This window comes from Giraffa tippelskirchi, chromosome 1, assembly GCF_054371585.1.
Source record: "Giraffa tippelskirchi isolate mGirTip1 chromosome 1, T2T-mGirTip1v1.2.pri, whole genome shotgun sequence".
Lineage (NCBI taxonomy): Eukaryota > Metazoa > Chordata > Mammalia > Artiodactyla > Giraffidae > Giraffa > Giraffa tippelskirchi.
Window position 1 is genome coordinate 164,098,352 of NC_137275.1, and position 23,534 is coordinate 164,121,885.

The following is a 23,534-nucleotide window of genomic DNA, read 5'->3' on the forward strand; positions in this document are numbered from 1 at the left end:
TCTCCAAATCTGCACAGTAGTCTTGCTTCATCAGCAGCATCTTACAAAAGTGCAGCATAACCTGTCTGTCCCTCACTTTACTGCTTCCGTCTACCTTGACTTTGTCTGGTGAATAAAACAGCAGTAGTTGTGCAGTGGAGGATAGGGGAGATTGTTATTTGGGTCACAGAACCCAAGACCAGGTTTTGAGTGTAAGCAGTTTGTTTGGGAAATACAGGTAAACTGCAATGGGAGACCAGAACTTAATCCCTTCCCCTCTCCCCCCAGGAAATTCTGCTGAATGGCATGAAACTCGTGCCTCAGAGTTTTCCCACCTAGGTGGTGGGGGAGCCAGGCTGTTTGTTCTAAAACCAGCTGGCTTTAGACTGACTGAGGCCTGCTCAGTTCAAATACGCTTGCATTGATGGGGGAGAGGGTGCCCTGACCCCCTCACTCTCAACTCCCCCTTCCTTCAGGCAAAGCAACACAGAGGCTGGCATTTGACAGGCTGGAGCAGGCAGTGGTGCACGTCCTGAGGAGCCCTGATGGCACGTATGGTGGTGGTGATTGGGCTATGAATCTACTGAGGCCTCCAAGGTGAGGGTTTTTTTTCTGTCTGGTGTTTCAGAAATGGGGGGACATGAGAAGAACTAGGGAACTATCCCCTAGGGAGAGTGGAGGGGAAAGCCTACGTCCCTGTATTAGTCTTCTCCCGAGAAACAGAACCAGCAGGATGTGTATATACAAAGAGATTTATTTTAAGGACTTGCTCACACTGTTGTGGAGGCTTGTGCTGTGCTGTGCTCAGTCGCTCTGTCATGTCCGACTCTTTGTGACCCCATGGGCTGTAGCCTGCCAGGCTCCTCTGTCTGTGGGATTCTCCAGGCAAGAATACTGGGGTGGGTTGCCATGCCCTCCTTCAGAGGATCTTCCCAACCCAGGGATCAAACCCAGGTCTCCCTTATTGCAGGCAGATATTTTACTGTCTGAGCCACCAGGGAAGCCCAAGGGGGCCTAGTAAATCCCAAATCGGCAGGCTAGGTCAGCAGACTAGAGACCCAAGGAAGACTTGGAGGCTTACTGGCAGAATTCCTTCTTGCTCAGGGAAGATCAGCTTTTTCCTATGTTCACGCCTGACTTGAGGCCTACCCACATTATGAAGGACAATCTGTTTTACTCTAAATATACTAATTTGGATAGTAATCTCATCCCCCAAACACCCTCATAGAAACATCAGAATAACATTTGACCAAATAATCTGGCCATCTTAGTACAGTCAAGTAGACACAAAATTAACCATCACAATACCCTTCACCTTGTAGGCTACCCCTGTAGCTGTACATCTCATCCAGTGGTAAAGCTGAATGAATCAAAAGAAGGAAAATTATATCCACACTTCTTTATAGATTCTATATGGTACACATTTCACATGCATATATTATCTATATATTTGTTTTAAATAAGAATACGTACAAAAGCCTTAAAAATTAAGAGCAAAGAGGGGATATATGTATACCTATGGAGGATTCATGTTGAGGTTTGACAGAAAACAACAAAATTCTGTAAAGCAGTTATCCTTCAATTAAAAAATAATGAATAAAAGGAATTCAAATAATAGTGTTAGAAATCCCCATAACAATAAGGTAGTTGACATTTTAAAATAACATTTAGTGAATAAATGAGGTTTAAAATAAAAGGCTGAAAGTCAATTAAAATATATATGTATATGTATGACTATGGCTCAGATCATGAACTCCTTATTGCCAAATTCAGACTTAAATTGAAGAAAGTAGGGAAAACCACTAGACCATTCAGATGTGACCTAAATCAAATCCCTTATGATTATACAGTGGAAGTGAGAAATAGATTTAAGGGACTAGATCTGATAGAGTGCCTGATGAACTATGGACAGAGGTATGTGACATTGTACAGGACACAGGAATCAAGACCATCCCCATGGAAAAGAAATGCAAAAAAGCAAAATGGCTGTCTGAGGAGGCCTTACAGATAGCTGTGAAAAGAAGAGAAGCGAAAAGCAAAGGAGAAAAGGAAAGATGTTCCCATTTGAATGCAGAGTTCCAAAGAATAGCAAGAAGAGATAAGAAAGCCTTCCTCAGTGATCAGTGCAAAGAAATAGAGAAAAACAACAGATTGGGAAAGACTAGAGATCTCTTCAAGGAAGTTAGAGATACCAAGGGAACATTTCATGCAAAGATGGGCTCGATAAAGGACAGAAATGGTATGGACCTAACAGAAGCAGAAGATATTAAGAAGAGGTGGCAAGAATACACAGAAGAAGTGTACAAAAAAGATCTTCAGGACTCAGATAATCACGATGGTGTGATCACTCACCTAGAGCCAGACATCCTGGAATGTGAGGTCAAGTGGGCCTTAGTAAGCATCACTACAAACGAAGCTAGTGGAGGTGATGGAATTCCAGTTGAGCTATTTCAAATCCTGAAAGATGATGCTGTGAAAGTGCTGCACTCAGTATGCCAGCAAATTTGAAAAACTCAGCAGTGGCCACAGGACTGGAAAAGGTCAGTTTTTATTCCAATCCCGAAGAAAAGCAATGTCAAAGAATGCTCAAACTACCACACAATTGCACTCATCTCACACACTAGTAAAGTAATGCTCAAAATTCTCCAAGCCAGGCTTCAGCAATACATGAACTGTGAACTTCCAGATGTTCAAGCTGGATTTAGAAAAGGCAGAGGAACCAGAGATCAAATTGCCAACATCCGCTGGATCATTAAAAGAGCAAGAGAGTACCAGAAAAACATCTATTTCTGCTTGACTGACTATGCCAAAGCCTTTGTGTGGATCACCACAAACTGTGGAAAATTCTGAAAGAGATGGGAATACCAGACCTGCCTCCTGAGAAACCTGTATGTAGGTGAGGAAGCAACAGTTAGAACTGGACATGGAACAACAGACTGGTTCCAAATAGGAAAAGGAGTACGTCAAGGCTGTATATCATCACCCTGCTTATTTAACTTATATGCAGAGTACATCTTGAGAAACGCTGGGCTGGAAGAAGCACAAGCTGGAATCAAGATTGCCGGGAGAAATATCAATAACCTCAGATATGCAGATGACACCACCCTTATGGCAGAAAGTGAAGAGGAACTAAAAAGCCTCTTGATGAAAGTGAGAGAGGAGAGTGAAAAAGTTGGCTTAAAGCTCAACATTCAGAAAACTAAGATCATGGCATCTGGTCCCATCACTTCATGGGAAATGGGTGGGGAAATAGTGGAAACAGTGTCAGACTTTATTCTGTTCGGCTCCAAAATCACTGCAGATGGTGATTGCAGCCATGAAATTAAAAGATGCTTGCTCCTTGGAAGGAAAGTTATGACCAACCTAGACAGCATATTAAAAAGCAGAGACATTACTTTGCCAACAAAGGTCTGTCTAGTCAAGGCTATGGTTTTCCCAGTGGTCATGTATGGATGTGAGAGTTGGACAGTGAAGAAAGCTGAGCCCCGAAGAACTGATGCTTTTGAACTGTGGTGTTGGAGAAGACTCTTGAGAGTCCCTTGGACTGCAAGGAGATCCAACCAGTCCATCCTAAAGGAGATCAGTCCTGGGTGTTCATTGGAAGGACTGATGTTGAAGCTGAAACTCCAATACTTTGGCCACCTCATGCGAAGAGTTGACTCATTGGAAAAGACCCTGATGCTGGGAAGGATTGGGGGCAGGAGGAGAAGGGTTCGACAGAGGATGAGATGGCTGGATGGCATCACCGACTTGATGGACATGAGTTTGGGTAGACTCCGGGAGTTGGTGATGGACAGGGAGGCCTGGCGTGCTGCGATTCATGGGGTCGCAAAGAGTCGGTCACGACTGAATGAACTGAACTGAACTGATGGAGAGGGAGATAAATACAGCTCTTCACATTCCTATCCTAGCTTTTTTAAGTCACTTCTATATACACAGGTATAAAATTGACACAACTCACATTCCCCAGACTAGTAGTGATTGCAATGGCAATAGTAGTAGTTTGGTATTTGTTTTGTACAATAAAAAGTGCAACATGGTTTCATTGCTTCTGCACTGTCCTCAGATGTTGTTCCACCTCAGAGAGGACCAGAGTCCAGGTTCCTGTGTCCTGAGCTTGAGTCTCTCTCTAGGAGGAATGATTGGGGAAAAATACATTGACTGATGTAAATCATCCTTGGAGAGATGTATTGAGTTAATGAGAGTAGATCTGTCTCCGAGGATAAGAGAAAGGAGTGGAAAGAAGGAAGACTTGGGAAAAATAAGGAGAAAGGGCTGGAGCTGGACTAGAAACTTCTGAACCTCCTTTCTCTTCCTTCCCAGAATCCGCACTGAATGCTCTCTTTTCTTTCCACCCCTCAGCCATTCTAAAACAACCCTGTTAGGGACTACCATAAGTATAGATGGACCAAAGGATCTGTGGGAAACAAATGGTGAGTATGCAAAAACCCCATTAGAAGTCTAAGAAGAGGGAATTACAGCAAAGATACTTCAGAAGGATTTGAGAGAGGGGATGGATATATGTGTGTATGTGGGGGTTGGTGGGGGGGGTGGAGATGGGTTCTGAACCTTTCCAAATAAATGCCCCTTTAAGCCAAAGTGATTTGAATTTAAGGCATTTAAAAATAATCATAATGATGTTTTATACCAATAAATACACTGGCATGTTACTACTCAAAAATAGTATGATGGGCCAGGATATCAAGCTGCTAATCCAGTCCCTTCCCCAAATCAAATGTTAGTTCCCCCGAGAGCTGGTTCCCTCATTATCCCTGAAACACTGTGTTGTGGGTTTTGTGTGACACTTTAATCAAATGATATGTGTAATATGTTTGCAACAGTAGCTGGCACAAAGTAAATATTCAGTAAAAGTAGCTAGCAATATTCTCAGTCTCATATCAGTTTAGAAATCTGAGTGGTGTCTTTGATTTTCTTATTTTTCTTCCAAAAGATGACCTACTTTATTCTACGTAAGAACTATTTTTACTTTGTCCCTCTGTCCCTTTTCCCACAGCCACTACCCTAGTTCAGCTGGTTATAAACTCTCTAATTCTCCACCTAGCTAGCAGGCAGAATCATCTAACATAGACCAAAGAATGTCTCCTTGCTGCTTCAAAAAAGAGTGATGACTTTCCACTGCTTAGGACAACGTTTAATTCTGTCATTTTTTATTGAGATATAACTAACATGTAGTACTACTGTAAGTTTAAGGCATGCAACTTGTTGATTTGATACATTTACATATTGCAGTAGGCTGACCACCTTGATGTTAGCCCCTTTCATGTTATATAATTGTTGTTTCTTTTTTGTGATGAGAACAATTAAGATCTAGTTTCTTAGCAACAAAGTTTAATCTTTATTATGGCATTCAGGTTTCCTGCAGGTTCCCTTGGATACTGCATCACTGGTTCCACTTCTTCACCCCTCTCTGTATCTATATTCTTTGCCGTATGACTTTACAGTTTCTTCCACTAAAGAGTCAGAATCTATCTCCCCACCCCTTGGCTTTGGATTGATATGTGGCTTGCTCTCCTGCATCTCTGCCATTCTATTCCAGGGAACACCTCAGACCACCTACTGTTTCCCGGGCAGGAATGTGGAGCAGAAACATTCTAGATGAGCTCAGCTTAGATCAGCAGATATATGAGAAATATTATACAAGTGTTGTGTGCAGTCACTGAGTTTAAAGTCGTTTGCTTTATAACAGTAGACCCCCACAGCCTTTTTCGGGTAAGTTTCTCCTTCAAAGCCCATGTATATTCCAGTTTCATAGAAGGACACGTCCCCGGTACATTCCTTGAATTATCTGTTTCTTCTGCTGGGAATACCTTTCTTTTCTTCACCATTTTTCAAAATCCTAGTCATCCTTCCAGATTCAGGTAATGTATCACATTCTCTGTCAGGCCTTCTCTGATGCCCTCAGTCAAATTTAACACTGACTCCTTCAGTAAGTTTCCATAGCCCTTCATCTGTATCCTCTGATATTCTAGTTATCAATGTATAGAACTGCTCCCCACTCCCTCAACTTCCTTAAAAGGGATGTTTGGTGTGTGTGTGTGTCTTTTACTCATCATTGTATCCTCTTCAGTGTCCTGTATATATTCCAGAAATGTTTGTTGGAAAATGGAATGAATGAATGAATGAATAAATTGAAATATATCTGTCCAAAAGCATGTCAGTGATATAAGATTTTCTAACATTGTGCCCAGTTAAACTTCAGCATTGACAGCACTGATATAAACTGGAGAACATTAGTAAAACAAGTTGAGAAAATCAAAGAACTTAGTTTGGCTAAGAAAAGACAGGCTAATATCAAAGTATAGTTTTCAAAGGAATAAAATTTTAATTCTCATGCAAATATAATGTGAATCCTTGTCAAAGTTTTTTTTTAATACTGTTATTTAATGAGGCAACCAGTAAGATGTTAGAATTGGTTTAAAGAGCATCTGAGGAACTAGTTATAGATAAGTAATTATTAAGGAATATCAATTAGGCTAAGAATTCAGAGTTATATAAAGCTGGTTAATATCCTACAGGATAGTAATTGATAACCTTTGTCTTTGTTTTTTCCACCAGACAAAAATTATTTGCATCTCTACCAGACAAAGAGCTACACATTAGCATGTGATTTCACTATGTCTGGGAACTTTGATCAATAGTTGTATCACTCATCAGTCACTATGTGAATTATTATGCTTAAGAGTCACACAAAGTATTTTGTAGACTCTGAAAGAGATTAAATCTCTAAACTGGAATTATAGTAGGAATTCTGGTAAGCTCAGTCAGTTAAAAATATTTATTGAGTGCATCAGTGTGCAGATAAACACAAACACTATGTACTATGACCTATTCTTTGCCTTTCAGAAGTTTACATTACAAATTATTTTATTTGCATGAGAAATTCCTCAGTTGACAGTCTGATTTGTTCTTTGCAACAGCCTATATATATTAAGAATAGCAGGGGCGGCTATGCTAGTTTTATAAGTAATCCATAACTGAGTTCTTTAAATTGTTTAGAATCCTTCAGCTAATAAAAAGTACGTATAGTTTGAATTCAAAACAAAATTTTCTGCTTCTGAGTCCAGTATTCCAGTGTTTCCTTCTAGAGGTCACTCCTATAGGATCTCTGGAAATAGTTTGTTGATCATGTTGTATTATATTCTACTTACAATTTTTTAAAAAAGCACTTTGAAACTGAGCTTGCAAATTGCCAGAAGCTATGGACCTAATTTAGTTCACAAACATGTTTTGTTTGGCCTGCACAAGGTGATGGAAAGTTTTTTTAATTTAAAAATCAGTATATTTTATATACAAGTCAAGATTTGGGGCTTTTCTTTATAAAATGGTAGATTTGGCAGTTTTGGGCTCACATTATATGACAGTTACAGACGGGAGCTGCGTGTTTTCTGCCCACTGTGGAAACCACGCAGCCTCATTCGCCAATATGACCTTCAAGACTCGTGAGGACATTGAGTTTGCAACCCTCCCTCCCCTCCCCTCATGGATGCTGGGTGTGCAGCATCCACATAACTGCAAGGGACACCAGCATTCTGAACATGCAGAAGGAAGTCTGCTCCTCCTTGGCATGGTTTTCAACTTCCTCTGTAAGATGGGCCAGAAATTTCACTTGGCTCTAGAAATCATTCATGAGTATATCTCTTCAAGTCCTGCTCTCCATGGCTACCACAGTTGAAATATGTTGGAATAAAAAATAGAGATTGGGAGAGGGTGGCAAATATATTTTTGTTGCTTAGAAAATTGGCTCCCAGAACTCTGCTGAATAAGGACCAAATGGGATTTCCTCCACCTTTGTTAGCAGGATGATTGTAGAGGTCACATTTGTGGCCTTGGTCTGAGGCAATGTGTTCTGAAATATTCTCTATAGAAATAGAATGTAGTCTAGGACATTGCAGAAGATTAGATAATGGTTTTAGGCCCAGCTGCTAGAATTATCCCTCGGTCTGGATTCCTCTTCAGGACTAAATGAATTAACATTTCATACATTAATACTTATCCATCAATAGATATGCATGTGACAGAGGGGGGAGCAGGGCCAACTCTTTAGTTTTCGTGCATTTATACTAACTGGATGGAAGGAGGGTAAAATTCTGCAGGACTGCTGCACAGATGATTGATCTCAGAGAGGAAGAAGGTCCTGTGAGAGAGACCCTGAAAGGCTGGGGTAGAGCTACTCATGTCCATCCATCCTGAATTCAGAGGAAAGGCTGGCATCTCAGCTGATCTGACTACAGTGACTCACTGCTTCTGGGAACTGGGATAAATTGCCTGAGCTGCAGGCTCCTCATGTACAAAGTAAGAATTGTGGTATTTCCTTCTACAAAATGTGGTGGTGAGAGTTAAATGAAGAAACTGCAATGGGATGACCCAGAGGGATGGGATGGGGAGGGAGGTGGGAGGGGGGTTCAGGATGGGGAACACATGTAAACCCATGGCTGATTCATATCAATGTATGGCAAAAACTGCTACAATATTGTAAAGTAATTAGCCTCCAACTAAAATAAATAATAATAATAATAAAATTAAAAATAAATAAGTAAAAAAAAAAAAAAAAAGAAAGAAACTACCTAAGTGACTGGCCCAGTGTAAGCACTACAAAAATATTAGCCCAAACTTAACACCAGTGTATGTCATCTTCCTTTCTTTACTGACAAAGCTTAGGGAGTAGAATACCTTTGAAGGCAGTGACTTCATAAAGCACAGTAATTGAGGATATCAGTCCCTGAGAAGACTACCTGTGTTTGAATCCCTCTCTGAAAACTACTCATTAGTGGATCCTGGGCTAATTATATAACATCTTTGTTGCCTCATCTGTAAACTAAGTGTAAAATTTGCATCTATCTCAAGAGGTTGATTGTGAGGGTTACATGCTATAATACAGGTAATTTCTTGGCACAAGGCCTGGCACATGAAAAATAAGACAACAAAGATTTTTCATCTGTAGGGTATGAAGTAGAGCCTTAGAGTCTCATGTTTTATTGTTGGAGCAGAACTGGTATACATTTTTTGCAAGATGACATAACAATATTCATCAAGAACCTTCAACATGTTTGCCTTTGATCAACAGTTCTACTTCAAGAATTTATACTAAGAAAATAATTAATGTTTGAAGATAATTGTTTTTATGAGAAAAAACTTAGAAACATCCTAAATATTCAACAATAGGGGCTTGCCTTAAATAAACTATTGTGTATACATGAAACATTATTCAGACATTCAGTCATTCATTCAATAAGCTTTCATTGAGCACATACGTTGAGAGAATATCTTTGTAAAATTTAGGGATACAGGCATCTTTTTTAATGGCGCTTACATTTTAATGATTGGTGACCTGGAATAAATAGATAAAAACTTTTTTTTTATGCTGGGTCGTGTTAGTACAATGATGAAAATGGAAAGGGTGTTGTGATAAAGAGTGATTAAGGGTGGGTCAGGGGAAGCCCAACTGAGATGACATTTAAGTAGAGCTTTACAAGGCAAGACGGACATTAGAAATCACTATTACATATGCCTGTGTTTCTTGACCTGAAAAGATATTACAATCCCTATTTTTTTCATAAAACCATAAGTGTTGGGGTAAGGCCAAAGTCCAAAGGAACTGATATTGATTAGAATTTTTCCCCAGCTACTAATAACTGAAAACTCAACTCAAAGCTGATATAATAACGAAGTCAGTTGATTCCTGTAACTGAAAAGGCTGGATTCCAGGGGCTCAATGACAGACATTCTGGAGGGCCTGGTTTCTCTTTCTCTCTCTTATGCATTCTGTAGAGTTGCTTCTTCTCTCATGATCCCCAGATAGCTGCCAACAATCCCTGGGGCTCTGTTTCCTCATCTCGCGTAGAATGTAGAGAGCATCTTTGTTTCAGTGTCCCAGAAAAAGACATGAACTTCACTGGGGTTGCTCTGGTTTGGGTCACATGAGCACTCCTGAACCAAATTCCTTGGCCAGGGTGATGGGCTCCAGTGGTAAGCTGAAGCCATACGGGATAATGGAACCAAGAGTGAGGCAATCCCTAACCAGCAGACTAAGAACCAGAGGGAGAGACAGATGCCAAAAGAATTTGGGCAGACTTTTCCTGGAGAAAGAGGGGAAAGTTCTGGGTAGCAAATACCACCTGTTTGCATACAACAGCAACAAAACTCCATACCATAAAGTGAATAGTGTTTGTATCTCTGAGCTCTGGATAATGGAATTAATGCCAATTTTTACTTTTCTTTTTAAAAAAAATTTTATTGAAGTATAGTTGATTTACGATGTTGTGTTAATTTATTCTATACAGCAAAGTGACCCAGTTATACATATAGGTATACATATATATATATGTATGTGTGTATATATATATATATATATATATATATATATGCATGTGTGCATGCTAAGTCTCTTCAGTCATGTCTGACTCTTTGCAACTCTGTGGACTATAGCACACAGTCTCTTCTGTCCATGGGATTTCCCAGGCAAGAATACTGGAGTGGGGTGCCATTCCCTCCTCCAGGGGATCTTCTCAACCCAGGGATCAAACCTGCATCTCATGTCTCCTGTATTGGCAGGTGGGTTCTTTACCACTAGTGCCACCTGGGAAGTGCATATATGTATATATTCTTTTCCACTGTGGTTTGTCACAGGATATTGAAGAGTTCCCTGTACTATACATTAGGATCATGTTGTTTACTCACTTTCCTTTTTATACTTTATTATATGTCTTTTTTTTTCTTTTTTTACAATGAGAATATGTTCATTTTATAACTACAAGAGAACAACGCTATTCCCATTTTTTTAATCTGGCAGAATGAAGAAAAGGCATTAAATGAATAAAGGCTGCTTTTTTTTTTAGTCTTTGTGTACTAGCTCTCTACTCTAAATTTACTTCTTATTCCCTAAAGCACTGTTTTTACAGCAAAACCAGTGATTCTGGCCTTTTCCCTGAGTGAAAAAGGAAGGCCCTGTGACCTGGCTTCCAGCATGCACAGAATCTCGCTCCTCCCCACCCAGTTTCTCTTAATGTAGCGGCATGCTGGCTCGCTACTTCAGATGTGCTATTCTGAGCCACTGTAATTATTCCGCCAGTTGAGAGTTCTCGTTGGTGACAACTGAGATCCCTCAAACTAAGAATAGGACTCTGACTGATGAAGGAGGATGACAGTGAAGGGGCCACAAGGAACTTCACGTGCTTCCTGCCAGGGATTCCTTGAGACCTAAAACTCAGTTTTGTGCTTAGATCCTAAGTTTTTCATTGGTCTGTGGTTTTGCAGTCCATGTGTTTCTGTGACGTCAGCTGCATCTTCACAAACATAACATGGGCTGGAGAGGCTTATCAAGGGTCTCAGAGAATGTTCCTTCTCAGCTGGGCTTCCAGCTGAGTATAAGTTTGCCAGACAATTCCCACTGTACTTTTGGGGACTTTTTCTTCAGAGGCTTTTGATTTGAGGTCAAAAAGATAATTTTGCATTTTATAAGAGCTTCTGAGAGAGACCAACAAAACTCTCTGCCCTCTTTGCACAGGAGAAGCTGTTGTAAAGTGGCAAAGGATTTTGAAGTTGGAAGGTGGGGTTCCACCTCTGCCAAGCTCTGTGGCCTCAGACAGTTTAAGCTTTTAAGCCCCAGTTTTGTCATCTATAAAATGGGGATAATTAAAACCTCCCTCGTGGTGGTGTTCTGCTAATTAAACGGTGTTTGGAAATACATAGCACAGTTGGTGCCCAGCAAATGCTAGCCAATATTATCCTGTTCAGATACTCAGTCATGTCTGACTCTTTGTGATCCCATGGACTGTAGCCCGCCAGGCTCCTCTGTTCTTGGGATTTCCCAGGCAAGAATACTGGAGTGGATTGCCATTTCCTACTCCAGGGTGTCTTGATCCAGGGATCAAACCCACATCTCTTACATCTCCTGCATTGGCAGGTGGATTCTTTACCACTGCACCACCTGGGAAGCCCTACAGTGGAGAAATTCCATGTGCCTCTCAGGAAGTCTGATGGAATCACACCGCACAATCTAATGAAGCAACTTCAAAAAACATACCCTTTTAATACACCCTAATGTTTGTCTGCCTTCCAGGTCTAGTCTCCCCTCTCATTCACTCTCACTCCCTGGGGTCACCTTCCACAAAGACTAGCTGCACATAGGTCCTTGTCTTGGGTTCTACTCAGGGGACCTAGAGTAAAATAGCTACAAATGAATAAGAATAGCAGAATATTCTCAAGTGGTTTGGAGTTTTACTTTTCATAAGATTAAGCATCACTTGGTCATGTCAAAGATTATGATGACAATAACATTGATAATGAGGGACTTCCCCAGTGGTCCAGTGGTTAGGACTGCACTTTCACTTCAAGGGCCCAGATTCGATCCCTAGTAGATCTAAGATCCCGCAAGCCACACAGAGTGGCAAAAGAAATCAACAGAAAACAACACCACCACAAAAAACCAATGTTGATAATGATTATGATGATTTTGGGATTACTGGGGGGTTGCTGATGGTGCCCCCCACTTATTGGGTATTCAGCTCATTAAATTCTCAATTTCTTGGTCTTTAGCAAACCAAGCAATAAGGAGTAGATGTGTACAAATAGGAGAGACCTTCTAGGGAAGTAAAAAAGCTGGAGGTAATAAGGCCCAGGGGAATGAAATGATTCAAACCCCCACTGCCCACATACCTTTTCTTCTTTCTTAAAAAAAAAAAAAAAAAAGTGGGGTAGGGACAACTATAAAATGCCAATGCCAAAACAGAGTTCTAGCAGACACAACACCAGGGTTAGAAAAGGTCAGGGTTGGGTAAATGACATTCTATACACTGTACAGTCAATTCCCAATTATTCTTATGCTTCTGCAGTTCTCTTCCCATTTTCCACATCTTTGCTTCCCTCATGGCTGAGCTGGCCATGGGAGCAAAACCATCCCTGTGGTTACCCCTCTGGTCTCTGTGCGTTGCTACTGTGATACAGGACGAGTAGGAGTCTGCAGGTGCTGAGATAAGGACCTTAGCAGGTTTTGTATTTTATGCTTGGTTTCCTGTCCTACTTACTCTGGCTGTCTAATAAATTACCCTAAAAGTGAGCGGTGGAAAGAGCCATTGCTCATGTTCATGGAGTCTATGGGTTAGGAATGTGGACAGAGTGCAGGAGGGACAGCCTGTCTTTGCTCCACAATATCTGGGGCCATGAAGGCTGGGGGGCTGGAATCATCTGAGAGTTCATTCATACATGCATCTGGCAGCTGGTGCCAGCTGTTGGCTGGAGTCTCAGTTGTCTCCATTTCAACCGTCCCATGTGGCTCCTCTATGAGAGTTGGTTTGGACTTCCTCACAGCATGGCAGCCAAGTTCTGAGGGCAAGCCCTCCAAGAGAGGGAGCCAGGAGGAAGTTTTATCTTCTTCTCTGACTGAGCTTCACAAGTCATGAATCATTATTTCTGCCACATTCTACTCTCTGAAGTAGTCACAAGTCCCATTCAGGTTCAAGGGAAGACTAAATAGAACCTGCCTCTTAGAGAGAGCCAAGATTCTGAAACAATGTGGGGCTGGAAATTTTGCTGTGACCTTTTGGGGAAAACAGCCTGCCATGTTTACATGCAGGTCACTAAGGGGGTTTATACCAAGGTGCTTCCAAGACTGGATAATTACACTTTGAAATAGGGAAAGGTGATGATGTTGGGAAGGAGTAATGGCTGGCTTCCATGCAACAAACAAGGATAGATGTTTGATCTACTTTTCCTTCGAGATCCCTGAGAAGAAGTCCAAGAAAAAGGAGGGTCAAAGGAAGGAGCTTAGGTAAATAGTGATTACCAGGTCTGTTGAAACACACTGCCCTACATCAGAGACCTTAAGTTTTGTGGGGTTTTTTTGTTGTTTTGGGGGGAGTTGGTAATTTTTATTGGAGTATAGTTGATTTCCAGTGTTGTGCTAGTTTCTGGTGTACGGCAAAGTGAATCAGTTATACATATACATACATCCACTCTTAGATTCTTTTCCCATATAGGCCACTACAGAGTATTGAGTAGAGTTCCCTGTGCTATACAGCAGATTCTTTTTAGTTATCTGTTTTATATATAGTAGTATATATATGTCAATCCAAAACTCCCAATTTATCCCTCCCCCCTTACCCCCTGGTAGCCATAAGTTGTTTTCTATGTCTGTAATTCTATTTCTGTTTTGTAGATATGTTCATTTGTACCCTTTTCTTAGACTCCACATATAAGCAATAACATATGATATTTGTCTTTCTCTGACTGACTTCACTCAGTATGACAATCTCTAGGTCCATCCATGTTGCTGCTACTGGCATTATTTCATTCTTTTTTATGGCTGAGTAATACTCCATTGTACATATGTACCATATCTTCATTATTTATTTACCTGTCGATGGACAGCTACATGTAAACCAATGAAACTAGAACACTCCCTAACACTATACACAAAAATAAACTCAAAATGAATTAAAAACCTCAATGTAAGGATGGATACTATAGAACCCTTAAAGGAAAAGATAGGCAGGACACTCTTTGACATAAATCACAGCAAGATCTTTTTTGACCTACCTCCTAGAGTAATGAAAATTTAAAAAAAAACAGAGACCTTAAGTTTAAAGAGTTGAATCTTCTGTCAGACTTGTAGGACAAAGCTCTATGGAGGCAGAGACTAAGTCAGCCTTGTTCTAAGATGTGTTCAAAGTCCCTCACACATACAGCTCTAGCTACTTGTGTGGACAAAGGGGCTGTGTTTGACCAGTAGGGTTACATCCTGAATGTCCTATGGGAGGGCTTGTGCTGTGAATGTATTGACATGCCACGTGTCACACAACAATCACAAACCTCTGAGGTGCTCTGTGAAGAGGATCCTCAAACCTAGTAGGTCCTTGGGGCACAATTCTTCATTCACTCCCATTTCCTCAGGGAGGGGTCTGAGAGTTGCAAAGATTCCATGAAATATGCAATCCCTGCTGAGAGGGAGCAGATCTGCTGCTTATATTCACATAGTGGATTTACTGGGTGATTATGAACCAACAGATGTTGGATTTGGGTAAGATTGTGTTCTACTGACTCTGTAGCCCACACAGTGCTCTAGAATCTGACAGGGAAATGCTAAACAAAAGAAGGAAGGATGAGAGACAAGTAGGTTTGGGAAGAAGTGGCCTGAAGAAGAGGGAGGAGAGGAGACTGAGACTGAAGCTTTTGGCCCCTTCCTTTTACTAGCACTTCTGGAGTAGCCCTTAGCAGAGTCCGCATGAAGTACCCTTCTGGGTTCCTGACATTGTGACTCAGGACCTATCTCCTGATGCCAGCCAGGGCCTAAAAATAGATGAGAGTGAATATCTGGGGGCAGGGAGTGCTTCTCTCCTGGAGACCCAGGGTTTACAGACTTTTTCTTCCCTTCCTTTAACAAGCATATGCTCCTCTAGAAAGTTAGCTGGCACCTGCCCTTTGCTTCCTCTCCATTCTTTCTTTCATTCTTGGAATATGCACGTGATGTCTGGATCTGAAGCAGCTATATTATGTCATGAATCAAGAGTCATGTGCAGAAGATGGCAGAACAGTAAGATCAAACAGAACATATCCCTGGTAGCTTTGTGATGCTATATATCCATCCTGTACAGGCTGCCCCTGGAATTCTTTTATATCTCAGAGAAACAAACTTATAGCTTATTGAGTCCTCTAGTCCTCTATTGAGTCCAAGATACTTCTCGTGGTATTTTGGTTTGTCTGTCAGCCATTAAGAGCACTGAAAATGTGGCACTTATTTTTTTTAATTAGTTAATTGTTGGTTGCACTGGGTCTTTGTTGCTGCGTGAGAGCTTTCTACAGTAGCAGGGGGTTACTGTTTGTTGCTGTGCAGAGGCTTCTCACTGCAGTGCCTTCTCTTGTTGTGGAACACAGGCTCTAGGCATGTGAGCTTCAGTAGCCGCAGCACATGGGCTCAGTAGTTGAAGCTCGAGAGCTCAAGAGCCCAGGCATAGTAGTTGTAATGCGCAGGATTAGTTTCTCTGTGGCATGCAGAATCATCATGGACCAGGAATCGAAACCGTGTCTCCTGCATTAGCACATGGATTCTGATCCCCTGTACCACCAGGGCAGTCTGATGTAGTACTTCTTTAAGGAATGCTCAACTATTGATTACATGATTTTAGGAGGCCAAGTTTCTGACACCCATTTTGAAAAGTTTTTTTAGTATATAATGGGCAATTCTTTTCAATGAATTTTAGTCATAAAATACAACACAATGTCATTTAATCTTTTCTTCAGTTCAGTTCAGTTGCTCAGTCATGTCCACCTGTTTGTGACCCCATGGACTGCAGCATGCCAGGCTTCCCTGTCCATCACCAGCGCCCAGAGCTTACTCAAACTTATATCCATCGAGTCGGTGATGCCATCCAACCATCTCATCCTCTGTCATCCCCTTCTCCTCCTGCCTTCAGTCTTTCCCAACATCAGGGTCTTTTCCAAGGAGTCAGTTCTTTGCATTAAGTGGCCCAAGTATTGGAGTTTCAGCTTCAGCATCAGTCCTTCCAAAGAATATTCAGGACTGATTTCCTTTAGGACTGACTGGTTTGATCTCCTTGCAGTCCAAGGGACTCTCAAGAGTCTTCTCCAGCACCACAGTTCAAAAGCATCAATTCTTCAGCACTCAGCTTTCCTTATAGTCCAACTCTCACATCCATGCATGACTACTGGAAAAACCATAGCTTTGACTAGCAAAGTTGTTGGCAAAGTAATGTCTCTGCTTTTTAATATGCTGTCTAGGTTGGTCATAGCTTTTCTTCCAAGAAGCAAGTGTCTTTTAATTTTATGGCTTCCATCACCATCTGCAGTGATTTTGGAGCCCAAGAAAATAAAGTCTCTCACTGTTTCCATTGTTTCCGCATCTATTTGCCATGAAGTGATGGGACCAGATGCCATGGTGACAGTTTTCTGAATGTTGAGTTTTAAGCCAACTTTTTCACTCTCCTCTTTCACTTTCATCAAGAGACTCTTTAGTTCTTCTTCACTTTCTGCCATAAGGGTGGTATCATCTGCGTATCTGAGGTTATTGATATTTCTCCTGGCAATCTTGATTGCAGCTTGTGCTTCATCCAGCCTGGCATTTCACATGATGTACTCTGCATATAAGTTAAATAAGCAGAGTGACAATGTACAGCCTTGATCTACTTCTTTCCTGATTTGGAACCAGTCGGTTGTTCTATGTCCGGTTCTAACTGTTGCTTCTTGACCTGCATACATATTTTTCAGGAGGCAGGTCAGGTGGTCTGGTATTCCCATCTTTTGAAGAATTTTCCACAGTTTCTTGTGATCCACACAGTCAAAGGCTTTGGCATAGTCAATAAAGCAGAAGTAAATGTTTTTCTGGAATTCTCTTGCTTTCTGTATGATCCAATGGATGCTGGCAATTTGATCTCTGGTTCCTCTGCCTTTTCTAAATCCAGCTTGAACATCTGGAATTTCATGGTTCATGTACTGTTGAAGCCTGGCTTGGAGTATTTTGAGTGTTACTTTGCTAGCATGTGAGATGAGTGCAATTGTGCAGTAGTTTAAATACTCTTTGGCATTGCCTTTCTTTGAGATTGGAATAAAAACTGACGTTTTCCAGTCCTATGGCCACTGCTGAGTTCTCCAAATTTGCTGGCATATTGAGTGCAGCACTTTCACAGCATCATCTTTTAGGATTTGAAATAACTCAACTGGAATTCCATCACCTCCACTAGCTTTGTTTGTAGTGATGCTTCCTAAGGCCCACTTGACTTCACATTCCAGGATGTCTGGCTCTAGGTGAGTGATCACACCATTGTGTGTAATCCTTTCTTAGGTCCTTTCTTAGGTCTCATAAAACACAGATCTGCAAGGACATATCTGTCTAATCAAGATCATTTCTCCAACAATGAAAATTTGTTTCACTAATATCAATAATCTATGCAACTGACCTGCTTCAGCACTTTTCTTGGTACACAATAACTTATTTCCATACAGAATTTTGGTTGAAAAATGCAGTCTTTTTGAAGATTAATTAACTAAACATATACGTGTGTGTGTGTGTTAGTTACTCAGTCATGTCTGACTCTTCATGACCCCATGGACTGTAGCCCGCCAGGCTCTTCCGTCCATGGAATTCTCCAGGCAAGGGTACTAGAGTGGGTTGCCATTCCCTTTTCCAGGGGATCGTCCCGCCCCAGGGATAGAACCTAAGTCTCCCACATTGCAGACAGCTTCTTTACCATCTGAGCCACATGCAGATAACAATACATTCTACTTAACTGAGGTGATGACCAAGTAAACAGCCATGACCATATTCAGTCTTGTGAAGGTAACAACAAATATGCCCTGACTGCTACTTGATGAAGAGTAATTTCACAATGTCAGAGATTGTTAGATCTATGTAGCCTAATTTCAAAGATAATGTGTCTTAGAATCAATGACATATACTAAGTTTTGATATCTAACAAAGAAAATCCTTCCATCTTGATGAGTATTGTTTTAAGTCACTGAATTTGGGGGATGATTTGTTAAGCAACAAAAGTTTAGTGATACGGTCTTTATAAGAATAATCAGAAAATGCATCTGTGTCTAAAATTATACAAATTCCTTATTTAAAAAAGTTGAACCTGTGTGCAGCTTCCATTTTTGACCGCACATTTTCTGTGCCTGTGATAAAAGGAGAAATAACTTCTTAGCCATTGCCTTTATTCAAATGTCAACTTGTTCTTTCTGTAAATAACCATCTAGGCTGGAAAAATCTGAAAGTCACCTAGATTTAAACCAGGGAGGAACGACAAGTGAGCTCAGATAAACCAGGAGTCACACCGTAGCTGAGAATTTGAGCTGATATTTATGAACATTTATAGCAAAGCTCCGGTCATTTAAAAATAAGCAATGAGTAATAAGCCTTTCCAGAATTAAAAGAATTCTTCTTGCTATCAACTCCATTCTAATTCCTGTTCTTTTGTCCAGAGGAATGAAGTTACAGATTATCACTTGAGCAATCTTATGCCTACGTTTTGAAAAGGAGTACCATTTTGCTATTGATAGTCACTGAAGCTGAGTGATGGTCACATGGGGGTGCCTTTTTTATTTTCTCTAGTTTATAGTATATTTCAAAATTTTTATAATAAAACATTTCTTTGGAAGGCTGCCACTTTAAAGTTCCAAACAGTGATAAATGCTCAATGAGTATTTACTTAAATTGATATTTAGTAGTTAAGCACTCACAATGTAAATTTACTCCCCCCCAAAAAAAAATCTCCCTAAAAAAGATCACTTCTGTTAGAAGTAGACTCTGAAGTATTTACAAGTGTAATGATAGGTGTGTGGATTTGTTTTAGAGTACTCCAGTGGTAAAGGATGGATGCAACAAAATCAGCCATGAGCCAGTAGTGGTTGAAGCTGGGTGATGGGGACATGGGCTGCTTATAATATCCTTTCCACTTGGGTGAATGTTAGAAATTTTCCATCATAAAAATATTTTTAAACGATAACATTTACGATCCAGCAACCCCACTTCTAGGTATGCAGTTCCAAAGAATTGAAAGCAGAGACTTGAATAAATATTTGTATACCTAAGTTCATAGTAGCAGTATTCACAGTAGTCAAAAAGAGGAAGCAACCCAAAAGTCCACTGATGGATGAATGGATAAACAAAATGAATGGTATACATATAATTCAGCATTAGTCAGACTCACAAAGGAAAGAAATTCTGACATATTCTACAACACGGATAAACATTGAAGACATTATGCTCAGTGAAATAAGCCAGATACAAAAGGACAAATTGTATGATTCTACTGATATGAAATGTCTAGAGTATTCAAATTTACAGAGACAGAAAGTAGGATTGTGGTTGCCAGGGTCAGGGGGATGGAGGATGGGGGTTATTGATATTATTTAATGCGTATAAAGTTCAGTTTGGGAAGATGGCGAAAACTATGGAGCTGTGTGGTGATGATGGTTGAACAACAATGTGAATATGCTTAGTTCCACTGAGCTGTACACTTAAAAATGGTAAATATTATATGTAATTTACCACATAAAAAGACATTTAAAAAGATATGCCTAGTTGTAAAAAAATGATACTAGGTAGAGAAAAGTAGAGAAAAATGGAAATATATGTGAATGTGTTTCTGTATGTGTATTCTGTGTGAGAAAGAAGTGACACAGAAGTAAAAGTCTTTAAGGAACCTCCAGAAGTGGCCAAAAGGATGCAGTCCAGGTGTGTAGTTCTCAGATGACTAGAAGCAGTTGAAAATCAAGGTTAACTTGTGACTATCAAGTGGACTGCAATTAGTGTAACATTCCCCATAATAATACTCTTAGCAAAAAATAATAATAATAATAATACTCTTAGCAAAAGCTGGTCACCAGAAAGAGACACTTCTGACTGACTCTGGGACTTGTCTATGGAACTCGCACCTGCTCCTTGCCTGGACCCTTCCTCTGGATGTGGAAAGCCTTTTATTCACCGTCTGTGACCTGGTTGTCTTTCTCGCACACTGTGCTGGCCCAGGTCTACCCACACCCTGTGGGGAGAACCCTCATGAACCCAAAGTCCTGTCCCTGTAGTGGTCCTGGGCCCTAATCCTCTGTCGACTAGATATTTAAAGGCGCTTCCTGAGAAAGCGAGGCAGGAGACCAGGGTTCGATCCCTGGGTTGGGAAGTTCCTCTGGAGAAGGGAATGGCAATCCACTCCAGTATTCTTGCCTGGAGAATTCCATGGACAGAGAAGCCTGGTGGACTACAGTTCATCGGGTCGCAAAGACTCAGACACGACTGAGTGACTAACACAGTCCACAGTCCTGAGAATGCTCAGCCTCAGTATCTCTTAATTTGACAAAAAGGTTTGTGCCAAGGGCAAATCTACTTCCTCTACTAAGCTCTGAATTGCTTTGTTATCTTCCTGGCAGTAGAAGTGATAAAGAAAAGCATTCTGATTTGGGACTAGAGCAGATATGTTTATGGAAGTGAAAAAATACAGATTTTCTTACTTCCTACCACCTTCATCAATTTAAACTGAAATACTTACATGCAAAATCTAGGACAGAAATAATAGTTTGTTTTCAATTTTGGTTTAATTGGTGTTTTGTATATCAGCAGTTGTTAACAAAAGCTCAACACAGGGCCAGTCTAGGGCATTTTGTTCAGCCCTGCACACTTGCTATTTTTATGGGCCTGATCCTGTGTGTCCCTTGGGGACTCTGAGTGCCAGGGGTGGGAAATGACTAGACACATCTATCACTGGAAGGCACTCAAAGCAATAGGCTCTTTTGTTGCCAGGCACAACACAGGAAGAACATATCTAAAGAACCCCAATCCTAGATCCTAAATAGCCCAGACCAGAGGCGTCTCATCAGCAGGCATTGCCTCATCTTTGGGACCTCCGAGAGTTGAAGGGAAATTCTCAAAGGGGATCTTTGCCTCCCCTACAACAGATAATGGGTCTAATCAAAGAACACACAACTGGCTTCTGGTAAATGAGATGGGCTTATAGAGTCCCTCACAAGGAGTGTGGAAACCACACTGTTGGTCCATGCTCAGTCCCCTTCTTGAAGCTCTTGGATACGGGGAATGTCAAAGTGTTAGTCACTCAGTCATGTCCAACTCTTTGCGACCCCAGAGACTGTAGCCTTCCAGGCTCCTCTGTCCATGGGATTCTCCAGGCAAAAATACTGGAGTGGGTTGCCATTCCCTTCTCCAGGGGGATCTTCCCAACCCAGGGATTGAACCCAGGTCTTCTTTACCATCTGAGCCACCACGGAAGCCCTGAATATGGGGCTTTTATTCTTAAAGAGGGAGAGTTGGCAGTGGGCAGGAGGGAGTTGAGCAGATGAGTTGTACAGCCCTGGAAACCAACATTCTACTCTCTGCCTCTATGAGTTTGACTATTTTAGATTCCACATATAAGTGAAATCATGCAATATTTGTCTTTCTGTATCTGGCTTATTTCACTTAGCCTCCAGGTTCATTCATGGTTAATGTCCTCCAGGTTTGTACATGTTGTCTGAAATAGCAGGATTTCCTTCTTTAAGGCTGAATAATATTCCATTGTGTGTGTGTGTGTGTGTGTGTGTGTGTGTGTGTGTAGTGCATACTGTGTGTCAAAATGTCCCTTGTGAATATATATATACATACATATTTATATATACAATGTATATATAATGTGTCTAATCTGCTAAATCATGTTTTTTCTAGGGGATGAAGTCTGGGACCTCTGAGTCTGCCATCTTGCTGATGTCGCCCCTTTGATACATGACTTTAATTTCCTAAAGTATCTTCACACTTTCTGTCCAATCCTTCCTCTCTGTTGCTGTAGAACAGCCCCTGATAATTTATATTGTGATCATTTTGTCTGTCCTTCTCACATGTTTATTAGTCATGTATATATCTATCCTCTTCTGTGAAAATGTCATCTCATGTCTTCCTCTCATTTTCTAATTAGATTGTTTGTCTTTTCAATTGTTGAGTTTTGAGAATTCCTTATATATTATAGATACTTGTCCTCTGTCTGATATACAATTGAAAATTTTCTTCTCAGTTTGTAGCTTATCTTCACATCCTCTTAACAGCTCTTTTGCAAATATTTTTAATTTTGATAAGGTCCAATTTTCAAATTTTCCTTTTGTACATTGTATGATTGATGTCAGAACTAGTAATTCTTTACCTAGATCTAGATCCCAAAGATTTTCTATTTTTTTCTGAAAGATTTGTAACTCTAATATTACATTTAAACCTGCGATCCATTTTGGATTAATTTTTGTACAAGGTGTGAGGTTTAGGTCAATGCTTTTTTTTTCTTTATTGCTTTTTTTCCACCCCCAGGGATTTCCAATTGCTCCATCACCATTTGTTTAAAGGATCCTTGCTTTTATTTATTTCTCATTCACAAATGTGAGAAGAGCCCAACAGATACAGATTTTAATGACATAATTGGGTCTAAGCTGTGGCAGGTGTAGGAACACAGGGATAAAAATGATAATTAGATAAGAGGCGATAATTGCCCAGGGAGTAATTAGCTTAGATATATACTGTTAAAAACTAAGGAAAATAAGGAGACATTTGACCTATGCGTTTAAGGGGGAAAATGATAGGTGGGAAAGAGAATGGAAGAAAACATGTGCGTCTTTGTCATCAGGGGAAGCAGCAAAGTTGGACTGTCATGCAGTTCTATGGAGTGAGGAGGAGGGTGAGGAGTAAACAGGTAGGTGGGTGTTTGAAGGGACTGTATGCAGCTGATTAGAACTTGGAAAAGCCACTATTTCCCTCCATGTATCCTCACAGACCAGAGCAGTGGCAACACCTTTTGCAAAGCACCCTAACCTCTCCAGGGCATGACCAAACTTGGTGTCTCCCTGGAGAGGAATGCCAGGGCTGCCTCTGACACTCTCCTCACTGCATTTGCCCTCTTCAGCTTCCTTGTGATGTTGGAATGTAACTACTTAAGGACTCAAGAGCCTTCCACAAGAGACAAGAAGGTTTTACATTCCAGTGCTTGGTTCCTTGCCATGTGACCATCTCCAAAATTTTCTGTTATTTTTGGAATGGGAAAACCAAACATGGTATGGTT

At 40.7% G+C, this 23,534-nt stretch overlaps 1 long non-coding RNA gene across 1 annotated transcript; it reads left to right on the top strand.

Annotated features, from left to right (window-relative positions):
* The first annotated feature begins 454 nt into the window (after positions 1 to 454).
* LOC145511294 (uncharacterized) lies at positions 455 to 22,426 on the top strand. Its single transcript, XR_014057749.1, has 3 exons — positions 455 to 576; positions 4,342 to 4,412; positions 22,163 to 22,426. It is a non-coding gene; the product is annotated as an uncharacterized LOC145511294 (long non-coding RNA).
* The last annotated feature ends 1,108 nt before the right edge of the window (positions 22,427 to 23,534 follow it).